Below are 15,472 nucleotides of genomic sequence, written 5' to 3' on the forward strand. Positions count from 1 at the left end.
GTGAGCTCCGGGCACCAGCCCGTACCAGCCCCAGCCATCCCACCAAGGTACTTCAGCAGGACACATCCGGGACGCCCTTGGTCAGTGCTCACTGTAGCTCCAGCCGTCTTGCCAAGGTGACGCGGGCAAAGCACCTGAAATACTCCAGGCCCGCTCTACTTTGGCTCGTAGGGCACCCCCAGTGCAGTGTGCTCTGAGACCTAGCTCATGCCTGCTTCAGATCCAGCTACGCTGCCAGGGTGCTTCTTGCACATAACCTGTGTCCTCCTCTGGTCCAGCTGTCCCACCAGCGCACACCCTGCATGGAGCACTTTGGGATACCCTGGCCTGCGCTCCACCTTGGCTCTAGCTGCTGTGCCGAGGCACCCTTGGCACAGAGCACTCTGGGACACCCTGCCCTGCCCTACCCACTTCCACTGCAGCTGTCTTGCTTGCATAGGACACCCAAGGACCCCCTGGCTGGTGCCCCACCTAGGCTCCAGCTGCCCTGCCAGAGCAACCCCTGCACGGAGCACTCTGTGGCCCCTGGCCTGCATGCCAGCTTGGCTCCAGTCTCTCTGCCAGGATACCCTGTGTGGATCACCCCAGGACCCGGGCTTATACCCAATTCAGCTTTTGCTGTCCTGACGGGGCGTTCTCTATGAGAAGAGCCTCAGGATCACCTGAGGCATGTCCACTTCAGCTCCAGCCATCCTACAAGGGCACCCCCAGCATGAAGTACTCTGGGCCCCAGTCCACACCAGCCACAGTTCCAGCCAGCCAAAGTCACCAGGTGCATGTAGTATACACAGGGGATGACCATCAAGAAAACTATTCCTTCAAGTTTAGGAGAAGTAGCTATTTTACTTATTTCATAGAAACAACAAGCAAAATGAGACAGAAGAATATGCTACAAATGAAAGAATAAGATAAAACATGAGAAAAGTAACTAGATGAAATAGAGATAAGAAATATGTCTGATAAATAGTTTAAAGTGATGATCATAACTAGGCTCACTGGACTGGAGAGGAGAGTGGAGGAATTCAGTGAGAACTTCAACAAAGAGAAAATATATTTAAAAAGGAGCAATCAGAGTTGAACACAACTGAAATGAAAAAAAAAAAAAAAACACTTGAAAGAATCAACAGTGGCAGTTCTTAAAAGGGAAGTTTATAGTGATAGAGGCCTAGCTGAAGAAACCAGAAAAATCCCAAACTAACCTTACACTTATACCGTATAATCCCAGAAATCTACTTTTGGATGTTTATTCAATGAGCATGAAAACACTAATTCAACCCGTCCACGGAGCCCATGTTCTCCGTAGCATTTTTCCAACGGCCGTGGTTTGATGGAATGTGTCCGTCGCTAGACGAATGGCTAGAGACATCCGTACACACCCGGGGGGAGATGGGTCACGACACAGAAGCACGTGTTGCCGTTTGTGACAGCACGCGTGACCCCTCGGGGCGTTCTGCTGAGTTCTCACCCCGGGGAGGGGGGGACGAAGGCTGTGCAGTTGCGCTCCCACTTGGAACCTAAAAAACAAACAAAGCAGAGACAGATCAGAGAATCAAGTTCTGGTAGCCAGAGGGCATGGGGTTGGGGGGGGACAGGTGAAGGGGTCCCAGGCAGAAGCACAGGTGCCCAGCCGTATTCTAACGACGTGGTAGAGAGTGAATGGGACCACGGGGGTGACGGTTCCACAGTGCTCAACGCTATGGGACCCCTGGACCCCTGTCGCAGCCTGATATCCTCCTGTGAGTCGATTACGTGGTGCCTGAATGGGGGTGTCTCTTGATCGGGTGGGGGCCCCAAATGGAGGGTGACCATCGAGTGGGACGGGTGGCACAGGCCGTGAAGGAATTCACCGCAGGCCGAACAAAGGAGATAAAATTAGTGGGATAATCTGCAGGGGGCCGGGGCCGGGGCTGTTCCTAAAGGGAGAAGCTGGGGACATAGGGCTGCATGTGGAAGCTCTCCTTTCTGGGGGAGCGGGCCCAGTAGGCCACTGGCTGCCGAGGGCCCCCGGGGGGATGAGGCGCCACCTGAGCGGGGCTCCGTGGCCCCTTCTGCGATCCAGTGCTCAAGCCCGTTGGCCTAAGCGCAGCCTCCCCAAGTTACACATGGTCCGTCGATGGGTGTCATGCGGGGGGCTGCTGGGATGGAGCCGCTCAGCCTCCCGGAGCCCCAGGCCTGGCTCCGCTCTCCAGGACGGCTGGACCAGAGGCCGGACGAGGGCATCCAGGGGACCTTCCGGGGAGCCTGGTATCCAGCGGCTGCGGGATCAGGGAGACCCGGGTAATTTTTGACATTCCCTCACCCCAGTCCTTTTTTTTTTTGTTTTTGTTTTTGTTTTTGTTTTCTAAATTTTTATTAATCCGAAGTGTAAGTCCTACAACTTTAAAGTATGTTTAATGACATGATTTTCTTCAGAAACAAAGAAAATACTCCTTGAGAATTTTCTTCTTGATGTCTTTACTCCTATTTTGCACATATTTCTAAACTTCTAAGAGAATGTATCGGAATATAGGAGCTTCCCTGCCAGCCCGGAAACTCGAGTCTGCCCGTGCCTTCAGCATGCTCAGCCGTCGGGCCCTGCCCTCAGCAGAATGGGGCTGACTTCACCCCCCGCCCCGGATCCTGCTAATATAAGAGAAAGACCGGGAAGCACACGAGACCTTTCTGGGGGTGGGGGTGGGGGTGGGGGTTGCGGAGGGAGCCGTCCCCCCACGTCGCCTTCTGTGCTGGTGGAGACTTGACTGGTTTTCCTTCCAGTACGTTGGGTGGGACTGGGAGGGTCCCTGGCGGAGCTTGGGGATGTCCGCAGTGGAGGACACACACGGAGGGTGCATGGGTTGTAACTGTCATCAGCAGGACCCCAACGGGCCACCCTTCGTCTTCACAGAAATATTGAGTTGAAGGCGGTTGAGGCCTCGTGGGCTCAAGAGAAACCTGTGTCCCTCCCTTGACCCCACAGAGGCAGGAGGGCTGGAGGCCTTTCCCCGGAGGGGCGCTGGGCACAGAAACACCTCTTCCCCGAGTGATCCGTCTGTGTGGCAGGACGGACACCTCCCTACCCGACACCTGCTCTTGTCACCTTGTGAGGTGCACCCCTTGCCCCTGAGCCCCAGGCCTCCAGGCCGCTCTCCTTGTCCAGGACCGTAGGCCTCGCTCTGCCTGACCGCCTGGAGCTCCCACGCGTGCCCAGGCCCCCCACGCACACCATTGCATCTTGTCTTCTCCCGTGAACCTGCCTCACGTCGATCTGGTTGTTGGTGCAGCTGGGAGGGCCTCGTAGCGTCCCGTTTCAACGTAATCTTTGGCTGGCTGCTGCCGGAGGGTGTCTGACCGAGTCCACACGGCGACGCAGCCTGTCACCACGGACGCTTCTAGCCTTCGGTTTGTGCACACACCTTCCGTCACCGATGCTGCTCCCCGGCCTGTCGTAGTTCGTCGGTCCCTGCAAGCTTTGCAGCTGGCCCACCCGGGGACTTCTGTCTCTGTCGTCCCGTTCTTGGGTCCCCTTATCAGAAATTCCAAGGGGGCGAGTCCACGTCCACTACAAACACGGTCACCAGCAGATACGGGTGATTTCGACGATGAGCAGGGTTCACAGGTGGAACACCTCACGCTCCCCCGACGCAATGTGGCCCCCACACCTGCAGCTCCAGCAGCGCCTGCGACCCTGAACTGCAGGCCCTGCAGCGCTGCTCCCAGACACACTTACCTCATCTCTGCATTTTAATAAGATCTCCCAGGCGATGCGTAAGCAATGCAGTTTGAGAAGCAGGACTCTTTTTTTTTTAAGATTTTATTTACTTATTCATGAGAGACCCAGAGAGAGGGGCAGAGACACAGGCAGAGGGAGGAGCAGGCTCCCTGCGGGGAGCCCGACCTCGGACTGGATCCCGGGACCCCGGGGTCACGCCCTGAGCCCAAGGCAGGTGCTCAACCCCCGAGCCCCCCGGCGTCTTGAGAAGCACAACCCCAATACTCACCTCTGCTAAGTAAAATCTTTGAGGATCTGAACTACATGTTACGGGAACCTCATCAACTACCTGGAAAAGGTGCTGCGCCTCTGTGCTCCGTCCTCCCCTTTGCCCGTATAAAAACCTTTCTTCCTACTACTGCTCCTCACACCGGAACAGTGTATTTTAAATTCACGGTTGTCCACCCCCCCCCCCACTCCGCCGCCCTATCTAATTCCTTGAAATTTCTAAGATGTTTCTGGCTTTGGAATATTGCATTTGCCTTTCTGTCTCTGGAACATTGGTCTCTGCGGAGGGGCGCCTGGGTGGCTCCGGCGATTGAGCCGCCGACTCTTGATTTCAGCTCAGGTCAAGGTCGCAGGGGCCTGGGATGGGGCCCCGCCCCGCTGTGCGCTCAGCGGGGAGTCTGCTGGAGGGCTCGCTCTGCCCCCCTCCCTGTGCACACACATGCACACCCATGCATGTGCTTTCTCTCTCTCTCTCTGAAATAAATGAATAAATGAATCTTATAAAAAGGTCTCTGCTGAATTCCTTAGACCTTCTCTTACCCCATCTGAGTTGGCTTCTGACCCTTAATCCTTAGACGCTTCCACCTTATGATTCTGCTCCTACTGTTTTGTTCGTTTTCATGTTTAAAATTACCTAGGTTGTCTACTTATCTACCTTAGATATTAAGCTTCTGGAGGATGAGGACCTTCGCTGTCCCTTGGAGCAGAAATTCAAAAACATAGTGAGTAATTAGTTTTCTGAATAATTATATCAACTTTGAATTGTTTCTGTAGTTACTCGTTTACTTCTTGAAACTAACAATTTCCTGAAAGCTCAAAGTAAAGTTTTCAAAAGATACATACCTGTGTACACGCACATATACACACACAGTCTCTTGGACTCTAAGTGTCAAAAGCTTAGAACCCAGGTGTGATAAATTGAATAAAAATATTTTTGGAAAAAAATATTTTGTCTGATTTGAGGTGCCTTTTCAAAAGAAAAAGAATAGATCTTCAATGGAATAATATTTGTAGAAGAGAAACTCTTTAAACCTTCAGAATTTAGGGCACCTGGGTGGCTCAGTGGCTGAGCATCTGCCTTTGGCTCAGGTCGTGATCCTGGGATCCCAGGATCGAGTCCCTCATGGGGCTCCAGGAAGGGAGCCTGTTTCTCCTTCCACCTATGTCTCTGCCTCTCTCTCTGTGTATTTCTCATGAATAAATAAAACCTCTAAAAAAAAAAAAAACCCTTCAGAATCCATAGAAAGGGTCTAACCACGGCAAAAATTTTATAAAATTAAGAGAAACAAAGTAACCACAAATAACCCATTTTGTAATTAAAATAATTCTTGGAAATGTCATCTTGTATAAAGAGGAAGTTTGGGAAGCAACCAAGATGTCCTACATGGCTTCTGCAGGTGAATGGATAAAATGGACAGTGGGATATTATTTAAAGCTAAAAAGAAGGACCTATCAAGCCATAAAAAGACCTTAAGTGCATATTACTAAGTGAGATGTCAATCTGAAGAGGCTGCATACTGTGTGATTCCAAAAATATGACATTCTAGAAAAGGCAAAACCTTGGAGACCAGTTATGGTGAGGAGGGTAAAAATGCAGAGCACAGAAGACATTTGGTACAGTGAAAATATTCTATATTATGCTATAATGAAGGATATATATTATTAAATTTGTCCAAATCCACAGATATACAATACCAAGAATTAACCCTAAATTTCATTTTTATGGGTTTTGGTGATTTGTGGACTCTGGACGATTATGATATGTCAATATAGGATCATCTTGATAAAATAGGTTCCATTCTGGTGAGTGATGTTGATAATTGGAGAAGCTATGCATGCACGGGGGCAAGAGGTATATGGTAAATCTCTGTACCTCTCCACAATACACTACCAGCCAGAAATTGTTATGAGACAAAGAAGGCCAATATACAATGATAAAGATGCCAATCCAATAAGAATATTCAAAAACATTTATGCAACAACACAGGAAAACCTAAATATATTAAACAAATATTAATACACTGGGAGGGAAAAATGGCAATACAATTATAGTGGGGAACTTCAGTCTCAGTTTTATCAATGGAGATTTCATCCAAAGAAATGATCGGTGAGAAAACATTGGACTTAAATGATGTATTAGACTAGATGGACTTAACAGACATTTACAGAACATTCTATTCAATAGGAGCAGGACATACATTCTTCTCAAACACACATGGAACATTCTCCAGGATAGAGCATATGTTAGGTCACATGCATTTTGTTATTTAAGAAGATTGAAATAATATCAATCATCTTTTCTGACAATAGTGGTATGGAACTAGAAATCACATGAAAAAACTAGAAAATTCATAAATATGTAGCTATTAAACAACATGCTACTGAATAAGCAATGTGCCAAGGAAAAATCAAACGAGAAATTTAAAAAATATCTTGAGAGAAATGAAAATGGAAAAGCAACATACCAAAACTTATCGGATCCAGCAAACGCGATTCTAAGAGCAAAGTTCATAGTGATAAATGCCTACCTTAAGAAGCAAGAAACATTTCAAATAAACAACTTAACTTCACTCCTCAAAGAACTAGAAGAAGACCAAACTAAGCCTGATGTTCGTAGAAGGAAGGAAACAAGTATCAGAGAGGAAATAAGTGAAATAGACTAAGAAGACATTAGAAACCATAAATAAAACTAAGAGCTGGATTTTTCAATAGGTAAACAAAATAGAAAATTTTTTAGCTACTCTTACCAGATAAAAAAAAGAGATATGACTGAAATAAATAAAATTAGTAATCAAAGAAGAGAATTTATAGCTGATAACATAGAAATACAATGGAGCATAAGAGACTACTAAACTAACTGGGCCACCTAAAAGAGATGGATAAATTATTAGAAACATAAAATCTACTAAGACTGAATCATGAAAAAAGTAGAAAATCTGAACAGACTGATTTCCAGGAAGGAGATTGAATCAATAATTGAAAACCTCTCAACAAACAAAAGTCGAGGACCAGTTTCATAGGTGAATTTTTCCAAACATTCAAAGAAGAAACAAAGCCAATCCATCTCAGACTCTTCCAAAAAAATAGAAGAGGAAGAAATACTTCCAAACTCATTTTACTAGGCCTGCATTACCTTGATGCAAAAAACAGACAAGGATCCTACGAGAAAGGAAATACAGGCCAATATCCCTAATGAACACAGATACAGAAATCCTCAACAGGAAAGTGTTGTCACCGAGATGGGAACACGGGCTGTTCCTGGCTTCATCCACCCTCACAAGAACAACTAATAATTATTCATGGACAAGGTACCACCAAGAGAATCCTAGAACACAGGGTGAAGCTGAAGCACCTCCCTGTAGCACAAAGACCAAGGCAGCCTGCTTTGGAAGGGTAAGGGGAGTGGCTACACGCTGACTATATTGCCTTCTACCCAGGAGGGTGCAGCAACACCCTGAGACAGCTCCCCTGAGAAAAGAGAGCCCAGGGTGGACAACCAGCTCCTTCAGCATTGTTGCTTACTTCTTGGGAGCCCCGATTCTGGTCTCCCCCACAAGGATTACAGAAGAATCCACAGGGCTTTAAAATTAGGAATATGATTGTGATGGAGAAGGGAAGGGGCTTGCAGTAGCCAGCACTCAGATCTTGGTAGACTGAGTTCCTACCTGCGGCACCCATGCAGTACTTGTAACCAGCAGATTTGCTCGTTGGCAGCCCCACGTCAGTAGCACAGTCGGAGAAGAGGACCGTCAAAAACAGTCCTCTGATTCTGGTCCTCAACTGTAGGGTTTTGCTGGTCCCGTAGGCTCGTCCCCCAGCACCCACAGGGAAGCTGTGTCAAAACCTTCACATACTGCTGAGGAAAGCTCCTAGCTTGACCCACCAGAAAGTCTGGCAGGAACATTTGGAAGCAGCACAGCCAAGCAAACCCCAAACAGCGTAGGCAGAGCTGATCACCAATAAAGCCAGTGGCAGGCATGGAGGATTCCCCAACCCCACCCAGGTGGGAAACAAATTCATATTCCCACCCAATGCTCAATGAAATTTTTAGCCCCACCCAACCAAAGAGCCCGGCCAAAATGCCAGCAATGCTTGAATTGAGTCCAGCAGGCAGAGACGATTGTCTGCAGACCAAAACCAGTGACTCTGGCCAGGGAACTTAGGACACAGAGTGGCACGAGTCTAGGCCACAAATAGCCTTACTGGCCTTGGAGCTCGTCCTCCCACTGCGCTTAGGCAGCGAAAATAATTCACAGCACCACCCATTGCTGAATATAGCTATCGGTACCTGGGCCAGGGAACCCATCAGAGCCCTGGGGAGGCCGTACAGCCGCCCTAACAGCCTTATATTGCAGCCTATATTAGCCTTCCATTCAAGTGGCACTTGAATAGAGCCCAGCCCATGGCTTTCCCCTTCTGAGCAAAACTGATGGCCCAATATGGCCAAGGGATTCAGTAGACAGTCTTGCCAGATTTGGGTCACCCTTCCCAGATTTGTGCAGACCCTGAGGTACATTCTGCTGCCCAGCCAAGGCAAGAAAACCAATTCATAACCGAACCCTGCTGCTGAGTATAGTACCAATTCTAACCAGCTAGTAAGCCTGATCGAGGAACCCAAGCAACTACCGAACGCATGCTGTAGCCTCACATAGGCTGGAACCAAGCTACAGGTCCTAGCCAACTGTTCTAGGCCAGTATTACTCCTCCAACCTCAGAACTTGGGCAGTTACCTTGCCCTGCAAAACACCAAGATTAGCAAGCTCCACCTGACCAAGGACATCATCAGCAGACTTACCCAGAAACCCACACTGCACTGACTGATGAACTGTCTCTGCCAAGGTGAACTTGTAAAGTCTAGATGAGAAGACTGCATACATATGCAGATACTAATTTAAGGAATCAAGGATCATTAAATATCTGGGAAACATGACAGCATCAAAGGGAACTAATAAAGCTCCAATAATTGACCCTAAAGAAATGAAGATCTGTGAACTGCCAAAAGATTTAGAATAATCCTTTTAAAGAAGTTTATTGAACTATAAGAACAATCAGACTACTAAACAGAATTAGGAAAACAACGCATGAACAGAATGATTTCAACAAAGAAACAGGATCAAAAACAAAGAAACACAAACATCCTAGAGCTGAAAAATACAATGATTGGAAAGAAAAATTAAACAGAGAGCTTCACATGAGGACTCATCATGCAGAAGAATCAATAATCTAGAAGATATTTGAAATTATCTAGTCAGAGAAGCAGAAAGAAAGAAGAATGAAAAAGAGTGAAGAAAGCCTATAAGATGTATGGCACACAATCAAAAGAATAACCACATTATGTGAATTCCAGGAGAAGAGAAAGGAACAGAAATATATATTTAAAGCTGAAAACCTCGCTAACATGGAATGAAATGGACATCTAGTTCCATGAAGCAAAAAGGATCCTAAATACATTCTACTCATATAAGATTACACTGAGACATTATAATTAAATTGTCAAGACAAAGACAAAGAAAGGGTTTTGAAAGTAGGAAGAGGAAAAAAAGGAATTATATACAAGGAAGCCCACATAAGACAATTGGGTGTTCCTCAACAGAAATGTTTCCGTCCAGGAGAGATTGGGATGATATATTCAAAATATTAAAGAAAAACACTATCAATATAGATTCTATACACATTAAACTTGTCCAGAGGTCAAGACTTTCTTTTTTTTTTAATTTTTTTATTTGTTTTTAGTAGCCTCTACACCCAACATGGAGATTGCACTTATCACCCTGGGATCAAGAACTGCATACTCCTCCAACTGAGCCAGTCAGGTGCCCTGAGATAAAGACTTTCTTGAACAAACAAAAGCTGAAGTTTGTATCACTAGACCTGCCTTATAAGAAATGCTAAAAGAATTTCTTGGAATGGAAATAAAAGTATGCTAAGTCACATCACAAAAACTTAAGTAATGTAAAACTTATGATAATGGTAAATACATAGTCAAAACTGGATCCTATAATTTATAATGGTGGTATGCAGTCCATTTGAAACTAGGTTAAAAGTGAAGGAACAAACATAGTAAAAAGAACCATAACTACAATAATCTGTTATTACACGATATGAAAAATATGCAAACTCTAGGGCAGCCCGGGTGGCTCAGTGGTTTAGTGCCACCTTCAGCCCAGGGTGTGATCCTGGAGGCCTGGGATCGAGTCCCATGTTCTCTCTCTGCCTGTGTCTCTGCCGCTCTCTCTCTGTGTGTCTCTCATGAATAAATAAATAAAATCTTTAAAAAAAATGCCAACTGTAACATCAACAACCTAAAATGTGAGCTGGAAGAGAAGCAAAAGTGTAAAGTTTAGGAATTGTATTGAATTTATCATTTTTACATAGGGTGTTACAATTTTAAGCTATTTCATACAGTCCTCACAAAAACCACAAAGAAAGAACCTGTAGAAATTACACAAAAGAACACAATAAGCTAAAGCATACCAGTAGTAAAAGACACCAAATCTAAAGAGACCGCAGGACCAAAACAGTAACATAACAATGGATATACAAACCAACCAGAAAAAAATTGACAAAATGGCGACAGCAAGTCCACATGTATCAGTTTGCTAATATAAAGTATAAAGTACTTTATACTTTAGTAGATTTAATTTTCCAGCCAAAAGATAGAGAATGGCAGAATGGATTACACATAAGATCCAACCATATGCTGCTTATGACAGACTCACTTTCGCCTTAAAGATACTCATAGACTGAGAGCAAAGGGATGGAAAAAAGATATTTTAAGTAAATGACCTTCAGTGAAAGGCAGGGGTAGTACTCTTACTTCAGACAAAATAGACTTTAAGTGGTAAAAAGAGACAAAGTCATTTTATAATGATAAAAGGGTCAAACTAACAAAAAGAAATGGCAATTGTCAATACTTATGCACCCAATAACAAAGCACCTAAGCATATAAAGCAAAAACTAACATCTGGAAGGAGAAAGAAATAGTGATACCATAATATGAATTTTAACAGCTCATTCTCAATAATGGAAAGATCATCCAGACAGAATCAACAAAATCCTGAGAAAGAAAACCAAAGCAGGAGGCACCAACTTCCTGACTTCGGCTATATCATAGAGCTAGAGTAATCAAAACAGCAGGTGCTGGCCCAGACACCAATACATAGGTCAACGGAACGCACAGACTAAAAGCATCACGATGGAGATAGCTGTTCATGCAAATGGAAACTAGAAGGAAGCTGAGAGGGTTATACTTAGAGATTCTAGGAGAAAGTGATAACAGAAAAGAAGGTCATTATAATAATGAAAATTGACCCTGAGAAAATAGAAGCGAACCCCTCACAGCTACATGGCTGCTAAGTGGTAGAGCCAACATCGGAACTAAAGTCGCTCTGAAGCCAGTGCCTGGGCTTGCTAATTGTGCCATGTTGTACCTTGACTCTCGCCTCACCTGGGCTATGGCAACGCTCTCCTCACTGGTAGTCTCACCTCTTGTATTTTTTCCCGACCTGTTCCCCAGACTCCAGCATGTTGAACTTCCTAACGTCGTGCGTGATCTACCTCGACTCAACGTCAGTTGGTTTCCCTTTAGTAACAAAGGTCAAAACTGTTTGACATGTAATGGTGACAAGAATCAATTCATGTGACCTTAGGTATGTCATCTTCTTTTGTGAATTGATCCAGGTCAATTTGCTTAATTCCCCTGCAGTAATTCCTAATAGTATTAATCGTACTATATTAGTAAATATTTATTTAAAAATATGATTATCCCTGATGAACATAGATGCAAAAATCCTCAACGAAATATTAGCAAACTGCATTCAAAAATACATTAAAAATGTCATTCACTGTGATCAAAAGGGGATTATTCTGGGGATGCCAGAATGGTTCAATATTTGCCAATAAGTCAATGTGATACATCACATGAACAAAAGATAAAAATCATATTTTTTCAATAGGTACAGAAAAAGCATTTGATGAAGTTCATAACCAGTTTAGGATAAAAACTCTCAACAAAGGGGGTTTAGAAGGAACATACCTCAAGGTAACATATGTAAAAAAGCCACAGCTAACATCATAGTCATTGGTGAAAAACTGAGAGTGTTTCCTCTAAGATCAGGAACAAGACAAAAATGCCCACTCTTGCAACTCTTATTCAACATATTAGAACCCCTAGCCACATTGATCAGACAAGAAAAAGAAATATGAAGGTATCCACACTGGTAAGGAAGATGTTAAGCTGTCACCATTCACAGATGACATGGTACTATACGTAGAAAACCCTAGAGAGTCCACACACACACATACACACACACACACACACACACACACACACCTTCTGAATTAATAAGTAAACTCAGCAAAGTTGCAGGATACAAAATCAGTACACAGAAACGAGCTGTTTTTCTATACGCTAATAATGAAATAGCAAAGAAATTAGAAAAAAAAATTCCACTTACAGTTGAACCCAAAAGAATAAAATACCTAGGAGTAAATAGCAAAAAGATGTACTCTGAAAATCTTAAAACACCAGTGAAGGAAATTGAAGATGACACAAATGGAAAGATATTCCCCGCTCTAGGATCGAAGGAATTAATATTAAAAAGTCCACAAGGGGGCCCCTGGGTGGCTCAGTCAGCTAAGCATCCAACTCTTTTTTTTTTTCTTTAAAGATTTTATTTATTTATTCATGAGAGACAGAGAAAGAGAGAGAAGCAGAGACCCAGGCAGAGAGAGAAGCAGGCTCCTTGCAGGGAGCCTGATGTGGGACTCGATCCTGGGACTCCAGGATCATGCCCTGAGCTGAAGGTAGACACTTAACCTCTGAGCCACCCAGGTGTCCCTAAGCATCCAACTCTTGATTTCAGTTCAGGTTGTGATCTCAGGGTCATGAGATTGAGCTTGCATCAGGTTCCACAGCAGGGAGGCCGCTTCTCCCCTCCTCCCTCACTCTGCCCCTCCCCCGGCTTGTGCACACTTTTTCTCCCTAAAATAAAATAAAATAAAAATATATAAATATAAATAAATATTGGGGTCTGCAAAAATGGGGTGGGTCCCGGGATCGAGTCCCCCATCGGACTCTCCACAGGGAGCCTGCTTCTCTCTCTGCCTGTGTCTCTGCGTCTCTCTCTCGATCTCTCTCTCTCTGTGTCTCTCATGAATAAATACAATCTTAAAAAAAAACTGTAGATACCACAGTTATAGATTTGAAAATATATACAAAACTGTAGTAATCAAAACAGTAAAATATTGGCTCAAAAATAAATACAAATCAGTGGAACAGAATAGAGAGCCCAGAAATAAACCTAAATTTATATGGTCAATCTGTGACAAAGGAGGCAAGATATACAATGGGGAACATATAGTCTCCTTAACAAATAGGTGTTGGAAAAACTGGACATCTACTTGCAAAAGAATAAAACAGAATCACTTTCTTACACCATATACAGAAATAAATTCAAAATGGATTCAAGACTTTAATTTTTATTTATTTTATGATAGTCACACACAGAGAGAGAGAGAGAGAGAGGCAGAGACACAGGCAGAGGGAGAAGCAGGCTCCATGCACCAGAAGCCCGACGTGGGATTCGATTCCGGGTCTCCAGGATCGCGCCCTGGGCCAAAGGCAGGCGCTAAACCGCTGCGCCACCCAGGGATCCCAAATTCAAGACTTTAATGTGAGACCTGAAAACATAAAAATCCCAGAAGAAAATATAGGCAGTAATTTCTTTGACTTTGACCTTCGCAACTTTTTTCTAGATATATCCTCTCTGGCAATGGAAAGCAAAGCAAAAATAAAATATTGAGACTGTACCAAAACTAAAAGCTTTTGCACCATGGAGAAAACCATCAACAAAACCAAAAGGCAACCTGTTCAGTGGGAGAGATATTTGCAAATAGTATATCCAATGAGGGGTTAATATCCAAAATATATAAGGTACTTATATAATTCAACACCAAAAAAAGCCCCAACCTTCCCCAAAATAAAACCCCAACAATCAAATAATTGATTAAAAAATGGGCCGAAGACCTGAATAGACATTTCTTCAAAGAAGACATGTAGATGGTTGACACACATGGAAAGACGCTCAATATCCCTAATCATCAGGGAAACGCAAATCAAAACTGCAATATCACTTCACAGCTGTCAGAGTGGCTAAAATCAAGAAGACAAATAACTAATGTCGGTGAGGATGTGGAGAAGAGGAAGCCACGTGCACTGCCGGGAGGAACGTGGGTTGGTATAGCGACTGTGAAAAAGAATAATCCAATAATTCTACTCTTGAGTATTTGCCTCAGGAAGGTGAAAACAGTAACTCGAAAGGATATACGCACCCTTCCTTATGTGTATTGTCGTAGGATTTGCTGTCGCCAAGACATGAGAGCAGCTGACATGTCCACTGATAGATGAATGGAGAAGGAAATGTGGTATACGTACACGACGGAATATACACGCCACCAAAAAGGGTGAGACCATTCCATTTGGGACAACATGGGTGGACCTAGAGGGTATCACGGCAAGAGAAGTAAGTCAGACGGAGAAAGACAAATACCATGTGATTCCACTCCTCAATGGAATCTAAAATAAACACAGAAAACGCAGAATCAGGACTGTAAATACAGAGAATGAACTGAGAGGAAGGTCAGGGGCGAGTTGGGTGACATGAAGAGGAAAGGGAGACACAGGCCTCCAGGTCTGGAATGAGTAAGTCACAGGAACAACAAGCAGAGCATATGGGGAACGGTCAATGATGTAACAGCGATGGGACGGGACAGACGGTAGCTCGACGTGGGGTGAACACAGCATAATGAATACACTTGTCAAGTCACTGAGTCGTACTTCAAATGTGCAGCTATACTGAAAAAAGAAAAGAAAAAGGAAAAAAGACAAGACATAATAAGCATCGGTGAGGATGGGGGGTGGGGACCAACACTAGACTGGGTCACGCTGGGCTTGGAAGTTGGTGCAACCAGTATGGAAGAGTGTGGAGGTTCGTCAAGGATGACATGGGGCGGCGACTCTAGTTGGTAGCGCTGTTTTACAGAATTGAAATTCGCTCAAAGACTAGAACTTGCAGACTGGATAGGAGGGATCCTTTCACCATGTGTGCATGTATCAAATCCCCATGATGTGCGCATTCAAGTACAGTTTCATTTAATTATACTTCAATAAAACTAAAAAAAGTCAGTCTTTAGTACATTGTGTGGAGATCTGCTGGGAATTATATAGCCGGGGGCATTGGGGTGGCTCAGTCGGTTAAGCATCTGCCGTCGGCCTGGGTCATGATCCCAGGGTTCTGGGGTGGAGCCCTGCCCGGGGCTCCCTGCTTGGTGGGGACTGTGCGTCTCCCTCTCCGGCTGCCCCTTCCTGCTGCTTGTGCGCGCTCTCTCTCTCTCTCAGATTCTTTAAAAAAATTATTAAAAAATTGTATAAATTCTCATATAGAACATTAAAGATACGTTCTTTCATATTCTTTTGGTCACTTTTTTTCTCTAGAA

The sequence above is a fragment of the Canis lupus genome, chromosome 36 (genome assembly GCF_011100685.1).
Source record: "Canis lupus familiaris isolate Mischka breed German Shepherd chromosome 36, alternate assembly UU_Cfam_GSD_1.0, whole genome shotgun sequence".
Classification (NCBI taxonomy): domain Eukaryota; kingdom Metazoa; phylum Chordata; class Mammalia; order Carnivora; family Canidae; genus Canis; species Canis lupus.